This window comes from Cupressus sempervirens, chromosome 4, assembly GCF_028749045.1.
Source record: "Cupressus sempervirens isolate cs-2001-9-10 chromosome 4, ASM2874904v1, whole genome shotgun sequence".
In the NCBI taxonomy this organism is placed as follows: Eukaryota; Viridiplantae; Streptophyta; class Pinopsida; order Cupressales; family Cupressaceae; genus Cupressus; species Cupressus sempervirens.
The window spans coordinates 97,232,949-97,245,012 of NC_143121.1; the positions used below are offsets into that span (position 1 = coordinate 97,232,949).

General features: G+C 37.2%; 1 pseudogene; it reads right to left on the reverse strand.

The window, feature by feature from the left end:
* Window positions 1–1,069: 1,069 nt before the first annotated feature.
* Window positions 1,070–12,064, reverse strand: part of LOC149560109 (exocyst complex component SEC15A-like) — a 76,220-nt pseudogene continuing 65,225 nt past the window's right edge.

Consider the following 12,064-nt stretch of genomic DNA (forward strand, 5'->3'; position numbering starts at 1 on the left):
TTTTAAAATAATAAATCACATATTATTGTTCAATAAATTTGAAATCACAAATTTACATAGCAGAAAAAGATGCTTGATCCTCTATTCTAGAGTTTGTGACCTATCACTATCCAAGAAATGAAGCATCATGATATGTACAGAGAATTTTCATCACTATATTTAATATCTAACATTAAATATTCAATATTTTTTTTAGTGTGGAAGGCTAGTCCTCTACCATAGTGAATAACCCAATAAAGCAATAGCATACAAGCTATTATTCCAATAATCTAAACAAGCAAAATAATAAGACTAGCTATGATACCAAAGCAATTCTTATCCATTTCTTGGGTGACCTTTTTCTCTAGAATCAGACCAGTGGCTTCTTCCCTCCCTTATCTTGACAAATCTCAAAGAAAACTTGTTACAAAATGTCCTTTATCTACTCTAAGAGAAAAGAAAATGATATAATACCCTCTATAATGACTTATTCATGTCTTTATCAAGCCACACCATTTGAAATTTCTTCCCTTTTCACAATTCAGAATCCCTCATAAGTTTGGTAGTTTAAAAACAAAATTTGAAATAGACAATGTTATATTTGGAAAGGTCTATATGTTCCAATGTCATTTCCCTAGCACAAAAGATGCACCTTATTTTTACTGTGAATAGTTTGAAGCAACATTTGTAGGGATATTTCTTTAAAAAAAAATCTTTTATGGTAGGGATTCTAAATTTGTGTGCAAACTCTGACCATTTTGTTAATTTGTGTATAATCTTGAGGTAAGTCATGTGAAGTCACCGTGGTTTTAGTGAGTTTTATTTTTTGGAATGCACAACCAAATCATTTTTCTCTTGTTTTTTATCCTAGAATTTCACACATTGTCTTATAGAGTAAGCCAAATTATAAGACATAGTTGTATGATGTGACTTGATCACACAACCTTGAGATAGGGAAAAAATAAAAAATAATGATGTTTCTATGTGTGGAACTATGTAATTTGAATTAACAAAATAAATTTGATGGGTGTATGCAAAAAGATGTTTCTTGCTTTTTGAGACTAGTGTCCATTTCCCTTTTTATGGATTTTTAATTTGATACAACTAGGTCTGCATTGAAGGGCTACATCGAAGAGATTTGAAAATTTGAATACAACTAAAGTTGCTAATTCTCAAAATAGTAATCTTGGAATTGTTCTTGGAAACCAAGGAAAGTGTGTATGTGATATGCCCTATAAACTGGAATAAGACCAATTTCCAAAAGAGAATCATCTTCATCCATATCTTTGTATCTAAAGAATATACATAGTCCCTAACACCTGATCTACTCTACTTATCTTCTTACCTTTGCCTATTTTGAAACTCCTTCTCTATGCTGAGAAAAAGAAGCTTGCCCAATTGCTATTTGGCCAATTTCCTTAGTAGTAATCCTAATTTCTATCATTCATTACATATTGATTACATTTCATATGCAATTCCATGGCTTGTTGACATATGTCGAATGATTCCATTACCTTGATTAAGTTCTTCTTTACTACTTATGATTCTAGAAGCTCTTTGAGTTTAACAAGTAGGGCACTACCCACTTCTTGGAGCTTGTAATTTTCTTTAGCCAACCCATTTTTCAATTCATATGCATCTAACAAAAGCCCACAAAGTTCATCGACACAATTGCTATCATTTAGATTAGTATCCTTGAATTTTGACTATAATCAATATCCTTGAATTTTGATGAATATTTTGTATCTTTAGTTTTACTCTACTTTTGATTTACTTGTCATGTTTATTTTTTATTTCTTCTTGTTTGTTCTTATTTATAATCTGATGAATTTTGCAACTTATCAAATTTCTACTCTTGATGGATTTTTGGTTTCTTCAATAACATGGTTGGAGAGGTGCAAACCATAAATGTTCCTTCTTTGAATGGGGTTGTATGGTCAAGAGAAATGGAATGCAAGTTCCCTGACTTACTCCATGAGCAAGTCCAGCTAGGTATAAAAGGTGAAGATGGATTAAAAAGAAGAAGCTTGGATTGCCATTGAGTGGTGCTTCAATGAAGAATTGAAGCTTAATTTAAGTAGGGATAGTTTAAAAAATAAACTCAAAACTTGGAAGTTGAGACTTTGAATCACAAAATATTTGAGAAACACAAGAGGAGCTTGGAATGAAACTACACAATGCATGGATGCTGAAGATAGTATTTAGAATGAACTGTTGAAGGTAAAATGTTATTTATAATTCATTTAATTTAAGTATAATTTTATCTTTTAAAGCCAACATTGAAAGAAAAATTACCATTTCATTTATTTTTCCAACATTTAGAGGAAGGAATTAAAAAATGCAAAAGTCTACAAAAGGCAGCCATTCCATTACTATAATGAGTTAGCCGTTATTGTGAGCAATGACATTGCAGAAGAAACTACAACTGCCACACCTCATGAAACTAAAGAAGGGCACATAATGGATGAGGCTATTGATCTTGATGATGATGTGGATTTTAATATAGCATATGATGTTAATGATAATATGGATGATGAATTTGTTCAATCTAACCAATCATCTGCAACTACCAGACAAAGAATTTCTTTGTCCTCATCAAGGGAAAGAAGAATAAGGCGAGCATGGTTGACTTGAGGGATGCCATTTCTGAAGCCTTGAATAAGATCCATGAGGGAATGTCAAAGCCTTACATTATCAAAGTGGATCAAGAGGATTCTAATTTAGTTGTAGAGAAAATCTATGATACCCTTAGAGCCATTCTTGGACTTAGTGAAGATACAATAATAAGGGCATATGATACTTTTTTGGTTGAAATTACAAGAGAAAAAGGCTTTTTGAGAATGAGTGACACGAAGAGAGTCAAATACATACTACTTAAGTATGGAGGACTCTAGCATATAGATAGAACACAACATATGTTTTGTCATTGTTAAAACTTTTTTGATTAGATACATTAACAATCAATTTTTATTGGTTGATTATACTATTTTAGTCACCTTTACATATGGCTTCTTTATGGTATACCTTATGATAGTTCTTTATGAATTTAGTCAACTTTAAATACATTTTCCTTGCTTTATGAGCTTTCAATATGGTTTTTGTAGAACTTAAGATGAATTTGTGTTGAAGAAAATTCTTAATGATGCTACTATAAATAAGAAAATTTTGAATGATGCTACTGTCAAGGTTTTTTTGAGAAGACATTTAGAAGTTTTAATTGCTTTTAAGAACATATGTTAAGACTATTAATTGCTTTGTTTTAGTTTGAAAGAAATCAATCTAAAGGTCAAATTACTATGCTATGTATTTGGTTCAGTCTATGAGAAAACTTCATTTCAGATTATATTAAACAAGATAACATTGCAAGCAATTGGAAGTATTATAATAGGAACAATGTGTGGTCAAATTTGAGTCGAATAGTAATTTAATCTTCAAAATATTGAGGAGTTTTATTTGAAATTGAATTGTTCTTTAGTTTTCTCAAGTAGGTGTCTAAAAGTTGTGAAAATGAGTTCACCTTCATAATTGTACTACTATCTAGATCTACCCAACAAGGCTCATTTACAGGCCTAAAGTTTAATCAAGGGCCAATGTCATCGAATGAACTATTACCAAAATAAAAGGGGAATTTAGATGAGTTTGTTTGAGGTGCCAAATTGCTTTCCAATTCTCATATGGCCTATTCAATGCACAACAAAATACTCTTCAAATCCTCAGATTTGTCTTGAAAGTGCATCCAATTATCTTTATTAAATTTGGCTTCGAAATGGGCCATGCTGGGTTGATCTAGATAGTAGTACAACTATACAGGTGAATTGGGGGTGCCTTGAGCTAGGTTAATTTTTAAACAAATCTCCAACATTCTCGTGTGAATTCATAGATTAGTATAACAAGGATAATTTGTTATAGTAAGTTTCAAAACCTCATTAAATAGCAAAAGCCTACATTTTGATGTGGTACTTTTACAAGGGAGCTTCAAGGAAAAAAATTATTTGTCATTGGTAATCTTTCACTAATTTGCATGTATTTCATAAATGCTATTTACACTTATATATATCTAGATTAATTGTTAATATTGAATTTTCCTTTAATATTTGTAAATATTGGATGCTTTATGTTAATATCAGATTTTCCATTAATATCAATGTAATATGAATATTTCTTTATCTACAGAGTTTTGAATATCAATATTAATGAGAAGATGGTTCAATTTAGATTGCAATATAGATTAGAAAAATATAATATACAATTAGTCAATAACTTTGATAGTGGTATTGATATTTGATTTAACAAAATATTTGTTACAAATAGATAATACTAAGAGTGGGTGGGGGGGGGGGGGGGGGGAGGAGGGCGCGCGTTGGGGGTGGGGTGAATTAGTATGTTACAAACTTTTGCCCACTACTGAATATTGTTAATTACTTTATATATTGCATATGAAAGTAAACCAACAATGCTCAATAGTAAAAATAACCAAGAACATAGAGAACTCATTACACCATTATTTGTTAACTAGCAAAATCCTAGCCAAGGGAAAACCCTGGTGGGGATGATGCCCACTAGATGATTCACTAAACAATAAGATCCTGTTAAGGATATTGACCTTGTTAGGAATCTATGAAGTACATATAGTGTCTTGAGTCCTTGTTAGAAGCCTCAACCTTGTTAGGATGTTAGGAGTTGGTAGAACAATTACAATGTATGCAAGAAGAGCCCACTACCCTAACATGCAAGTATACAATTTAGTTTCTTCACAAAATAGATGTGTAGACACCTAAATTTGATTACACTACTTTGGTAATCTAATTTAGCCATCTCTAAAGGCATCATTAATTAAATTCTTATTTAATTAATCCTTTGTCATCCCCTAGTTGATTAATTTAATTAATCATCTATAGTCCTAATTGATAAATCAAATAATCTATTATTTATCAATTAAATCCTTTTCTCCTATCTAATTCCAAAAATCCCCATTTATTAAATAAATCTATAAATGAAATCCTCAAATTCAAAAAAATCCTAACCTATCTCTAATCCTCCATTTAGCCTAATCCACCCCATCCACCCATACTAACCAAGCTTAGCCACTAACTCACCCACCCTCATTAATGCCATCCACTTGCACATCTCTAACATCCCTAATCTAATCCTAAACCCAAGCCTAATCCACCCCCTAATGTTGTCACATTCCTTAAACAAGTTTAAGACTTTCCTAATCCAAACCAAAGTCTCCCCTCAAAAAAACCCAACCACTAAGTCATGAGTGCTCTTACAAAACATAAAGACTCTTACAAGCCCACTCATGACTCTTACACCCATCTTCCACACTCTTCCCTCTTCCACACTCATTCCTCTTACATCCCTCTTACATACTCAACCCCACTCATCATGCCCTTAACCAACCCTTAACCCTACCCTCTCACACTCATCCTCCTTGTGACAAGTGTCACCTTCCCATTGGTGCTAAACAAGAACAATCCATGTGCTCCCCTTTGAGTGCATCTTAGCCCTCCTTAAGCCTTCATCCATCCTTGCATCTAAGCCCTCCATCCCTCTACCCCTTAGCCTATAAATTGAATCCCATCCCAAGCCATTTCATCAACAATCTTTGAGCTAAAGTTACCATGCTATTTTGAGAACCAAAGCCATCAACCATACCCTTATAATGCCAAATTGAGAGCTCACAAAGCTACCAATTTGCCATTACCCATCTCCATTGAAGCAGCTTTTGAGCATCTTGAGCATACATCCACAGCAAAAGGACACATCTACAGAATCAAGAAAGCATGGAGTGTTTTCTCTCGTGAGGTTTGCACTTCTTATTTTCTTTCTTAGTCTAAGCATATATGTGAATTTAGTTTTTGGTTTGTGAATGTTTACTTTGTTTGTTAATGTTCTTTGCATACTGATTCTGGTTCTACATTTTGGCACGCCTGGTGGGACCCCATTATGGGTCATTTAATCATCTATTTTCATCTATATGTCATTTTTCTAACCATCTAATGTTTGCTGTTGTTTGAGTGTGTTGTGAGGGTGTTTTGCTTGTTTTTGCAGGTTAAAGAATGCACTTAGAAAGAAGAAATACCATCTAAAAAAAAAAAAAAAATTTGCATTTTTTAGCTTTTTTTGGCGCGGTTTTGGTGTCTGCGAAAATCGACTTCTGTGAAAATCCGCTTCTGCAAAAATCCGCGTCTGCGCAAATCAACTGTCTGCGAAAATTGACTTTTGCGCAAATCAACATCTGCGAAAATCCACGTCTGCGAAAATTGACGTCTGCGAAAATCTGCGTCTGCGAAAATTGACATCTCTGCTTGTCACCTAGGTTCTGTGCTGCAAATCTATTTTGTCCTCTTCATATTTTGGCGCCTCTGTAGTTCAGCATCTTCGTGTTTTGGCAGACTGTGTTCTCTGCTTGCTTATGTTCCATTTCTGCTTTACTATTTCTGCACTTTGTAGCTAAAATTTGACTTTTAGTGGTTCCGTAGGATTTAGACCGTTTTAAGCATTTTTACGCGTAGAAAAAACAACAAAAAAAGTTAAATTTTTTTTTCCCATAGTTAAGCTCTCATTTTTGAAGATTTTGGCTAACTAACTAAATTGCTTTTTTTTTTTTGTCTCATTGCAGGTTGGAGCACATATGGAACCACTAACCATGCTTCTTGTAGGTTTTCATGTTGCTAAAAAAATGAACTTGAATGTTTAACCATTTGTCTTTGAATGCATGTTGCTAAAAAAAAAAATGAACTTGAATGGTTAAACACATTTTTCATTGAATGAATGTTGCTCAAAAACACACTTTTGAATGTCATGGATTAAAATCAACTTTCTTTGGAATGCATGCTTAAAACAAAAAAATTCAATCTTGAATGCCAAGGATCAATTAACCATTACAAATCTCTTTTTCACATGCAATCTAGGTAAAGTTAGATTTTTGGACATTTAAGAAACTTTGTTAAGTTAAAATACAAATTTACAAAAATCAATTTGAGTAGTTCCTTGGACTCACCTCTTTTCTAATCACCCATCAAATATTAACCATTGGTTGCAATCTCAGCGCCATTTATGGGGATGGGTCTACTTGAAAAAGGTGTTAAATGTTCCACAATCTAACTCACTCACTTGGTCTTTGAACGTTTGCTTTAACTTTATCAAAATTCTCAAATGGTCAAAACTCTAGATTAAATCGATCACACTTCAAGTTTGGGCACTAAAATTGAACAACAACTGACGTGGAGAGCCTCCGGGCGCGTGCTTGAAATCGAATCTCACACACTTTTGTTTTGGGCTTAAAACAAACTCACACTCAATCTTGAATGCCTTAAAGAAAATTAATCGATACTTGACGTGGAGGGCCTCCGGGTGTGCGAGTTTGCTTTTGTTGACCCTAACTCTTCTTATTGTGTGCATTCTTCGATCGATTTACTTTTGTTGGTGCTTCAAGTTGGAATTGAACATTTTCTCTTAAACATGAGTGCTTGCAAAGTCTAGATTAGCACACATAAGAGTCGGTAAAAGAACAAGCGTGTTTTTTAGCCCAAGGTCATCCGAGTCTTCTCTCCCCTTGTCGTCTTTCGAGGCCATCTTGGGTGCATAAGATTAGGATCCAAAACCTTGTTTCTTTTTTAGGAGGCCTGCTTGGGGATTTCATCACCCCTTGGATGACCTCAACTCCAGCGTTTCGACGGAGTATAAGAATCGGGAGGTGAATCGAAAGACACCTCTCTTGGGATCAAGATTTTGTCATTCGAGCTAAGCCTCAAGGAACTTTATACCCTTGAGAAGTGAAAGAGGAGAAGTGGGTTACTGCTCCTCTCGGCTGTGTGACATCCTTTTGGTCTCATCTACGGATTTGGGCCTCACGTACCTTGCGTATATCGAGGACTCCCTAGCTAAACCAATTGTCTACCTTGCAGAAAACCATCTAGGATGTTAATGTGTTTGGAGTGACTGATCGAAACATTTGTAGAACATACACACTCCTTGGCGCAAGTACCACATTCTGAGAACCACAAACTTCTATCTGGGTGTTCCTATCTATTGCTTGTTTTTATTTTACTTGTTGAATGAATGTTTGCCAAACTTGGTCAATCCTAGCTTAGGGCACACTTAGCGTAGTCACTGCCTATTTTGGAAGTTGAACAAGTTGAAGCAAAACAACTGAGATTTTTCCCAAAGCCAAGCAGATTCGGGGATTTATGTCGAAACAACCCAAACCCAAACAGAAGTTTCACAAGGTCAAACTCAAGCCATCTCTAGCATACCAAGAACTTTCAGCCAAGAGAAAAGCAATAACACCAAGCCCACGAATTTCCAAACTCCACAAAGCAGAGGACAAAGCTACCGACGAAGCACTTCAAGAGGCCTGGTTAGAGCGCACCATCAAATTTAGCCAACATCCAGGAGTTAATCCTGCTTATGCCTTACCAACTAGGCATGATTTCTATGATTAGACACCCTTGTTTCTCCACATCTTCTTGGATAAGCTTCACTCTAGAGTCATCTTTGTAGAAAAGCCAGCCATCTTAGGTTATCCCCTTAAGCATTATTAGCTCATCCATCTCATTTAGAATCATACCATCTAGCCAGTAATCGAAATTTTGCATATCTAAGCTTTCAAAATTGTTGTCACCTTGCTAAAAGTTTGCCATTCCTAAAATCTTCCAAATCCACCAATCTCACCAAGGTTATCCCTTTGACATAGCTTTGTCTAGGGTAATCTAGCTTTGTCACTTGTTATCCCTCATCACCTTGAGCTAAAGGTTGGGATTCACAAGTGGTCAATCTCATGTTCTTCCTAAAGGATCATCAGTCTATCCTTAAGTTGACACAATCACCACCAAGCTTCCACATAGGAAAGCAGACCTTTTGTACTTTGACAACATATCTTTGAAGTTAGAATCCCCAACCCAATCCTCCTTAGGTTTTGTCATATAGCTTTGCCTCAACCTAAGAAATCATTTGCATAGAAAAGCCTTCCCCCTTTTGCATCCATCAGCATTATTGCATCTCATCCCTAGGAGCATTTTTTTTCATGCCACCCGTCACTCGCTTAGCCAAGAAGAAAGAAACAATGGAGCCCTATCATTTAGATCGAACAGCCTCACCCCCCTTGAGCACTCAGCCATCCTTCAGCCCAGAGCCAGCTATGCCATCACATACTAACATTGAAGCTTTCATGAACCAACCAGGAAATGCAATATTGGTAAACGCCATTATAGACAAAAACAAAGAGACAATCATGGCTAATTTTCGAAGGGACAATGTACGAACCTTTGACTTTGGAAGACCCCCTCCATTATCAGATCCATCTCACCCATTGTTTGGGCAGCTACCACCACCCATAGGCTCTTATGATCCAAATTATCCTCAATATATTCCAAAAGAAGAGCCTCCAGCCAATCCATATGACCCAACAGACCCAAACATACCATCATCCACCCAAGTTGAAATCTCCATGCCGCAAGCCAACCCAGCCACCACCACTCCATCCTTGGTTCATACCTCTCCACTCCAAACCCCCTTTACCCAAAACATCTCACCGTTCACCCCCTTCACTATTGCTACTACTCCCACACCTAGCCTTCCAAATCCACCCATCTCCCAAATCAGTGCTAGCATCTTTGGCCAACCTCAACAATATACAACAGGGATGCCACCCATGGGGCCAAGTAATCAACCTTTTATCGCCCCCAGCTTGTTCACCACAGCCCAAAGCACAATCCCATCATTTCCATTAGGTCTCGAGAGCTCAATACCACCAGCCAAAAATCTACAAGCTACTACCTTCACTCCACAAAGCTATCAAATCCCACAAGCTACTGCCAATCTTCTACCAAGCTCCCAAGTGACCCTAGCTCCCACCACCACTCTACCAAGCTTCCAAATCCAGCCACAAAGCTATCAAACCCCATCAGTTCCATTCCCAAGCTTTCAATTCCCACCACCTCCACCACCAACTAATCCATTACCTCCACTTACCAACTACTTTTCAATGCCACTTCTAGGAGGTAATCCACCACCCCAGCCAACCACCAATTATTTGCAGATGCCATCCCAAATGGGGGCACAACCCACATATATTGGTCAAACCCCACAAGCCCTCCGATCCTTTCCCCAAGCCTCACAACCATCTTATACCTTACCTCCACAAAGCAATCCATTTAACCCACAGCCAGCTTATGTTCCTCAATCCCAACCTCAAATCCCATATCAAAAGCAAGCCTCGCAGCACATGCAGCAATATGCGCCACCTCCCCCTCAACAACCCATCATCCACCATGCAGCTGCCCAAACAATGTACAATCCCTATCAGAAAATCCCTCATAACCATCCATATTCAATGGCCCCATCCAGCACATACCTACCTCAAGGCACTCCTACATTGGGGGCACCCCAACCATCACCTATCAATTCAGAGTGGGAGCAAATGAAGACAGCCCTGAAAGCCATCCAAGAAGAGAATGATCCAAAGACATTCAAGTTTGAGAATGTGTGTCCTTACCCATTTGACAGAGCCATTACCACAACACCATTTCCCAAACACTTTGAGGTACCTAAATTTGACAAATTCAGAGGAAAAGGAGACCCTGTCACACATATAAAAGAATTTTACATGCATTGCCAGGATGTGGCATACAATGATGTCTTCCTCTTGCGCCTTTTTCCCAAAAGCTTGGCTGGACCAGCTCTTGAATGGTTTTATAGAATCCCCTATGGCACAATTAAGAACTTTGCTGAATTATCTGAGGCATTTGTAGCCCAATATGCCCATCTTGTTGAAACAGAGCTATCAATAGTTGATCTTGTCCACACCAAGCAAAAAGGTGGAGAAAGCCTTGTTGAATACCTGCAAAGATGGCAAACCCTTACCACCCGCATATCCTACACCTTGCCAGAACGCCATGTGGTGAAAATGTTTATTGATAATGCACATCCCAGCTTGGCTCACCACATGACCATGAACTGTTTGCAGACCTATAAGGATATCAAAGAGAAAGGAATGATCCTTGAGCAAGGACTCATCAAAGATGGTGTGGTAAAGATTTACAAAGAGGCCAACCAAAATCAATCACATTCCAATGACAAGTCTAGGTATTGGAACAAAAACAAGCATGTTGCAACAGATGGGGTTACTGACACCAGACATGTGAATATCATTGGTCCTTCTCGAAACCAGTCTAACCCACCATATCAAACAAACAACCAACAAGCTACCAATTACCAACAACAAAATAACCAAAGCTATCAAAACCACAATACAAGACCCAACTTTCAAGGGTCTAACAATCAAGCTAATGCCATCAATGTAGCTGCAGGGCAAAAGCCCAGATTCCAACCTGCACCTAGAAACTATACACCCCTTGGTGAGCCATTGGATGTTATTTTTGAGAAATTGGCTAAGGAAAACCTTATCAAATTTCCTCCTACCCAGCAAATTGATCCAAGCCAATCCAAAGCTGCATGGTACAAGGACAATGAGTATTGCAAGTTCCATAGGGTAAATGGTCACACCACCCTTAGATGCATGAAACTAAAAGACTATGTGCAAGACCTCATTGATCAAAAGGAAATCACTGTTGGTGCCCAAAACTCTCCCAATGCAGGCTTACAAATTTATCAAAATGCTTTTCCTCCACACAACAACCAAAATCTTGGAAAAGCACCTATCCAAAACAACACCAACAACCGCCAGCCAAACCAACAATATGGGAAGAACAATAACCACACTTCATCCTATATAGACTATGGTAGCCTTATAGGTTGTATATCTGAGAAAGAGCCTTCAGTGAATGTTATCAATATCTGAGGACTAGACAATGAGTGTGCGGTCACCACTCGAAGAGCGCAATTTAACATCGCAGGCCCACCAATTTCATCAACACCATCAGTTCCATCAAAAAGCCGGTACAATATCTTGGAACACCTTGGGAACATGCCAGCCCAAATATCCATTTTAGACCTTCTCCGCACTAGTCCTGTGTACAAAGACATCCTTGACAATGCTCTCATAGAATCCCGTGTCCCTTCTGATATCAATGCTATTGATTTTCGTAATCTTGTTGGACACCTTTCATCCTCATGTGCC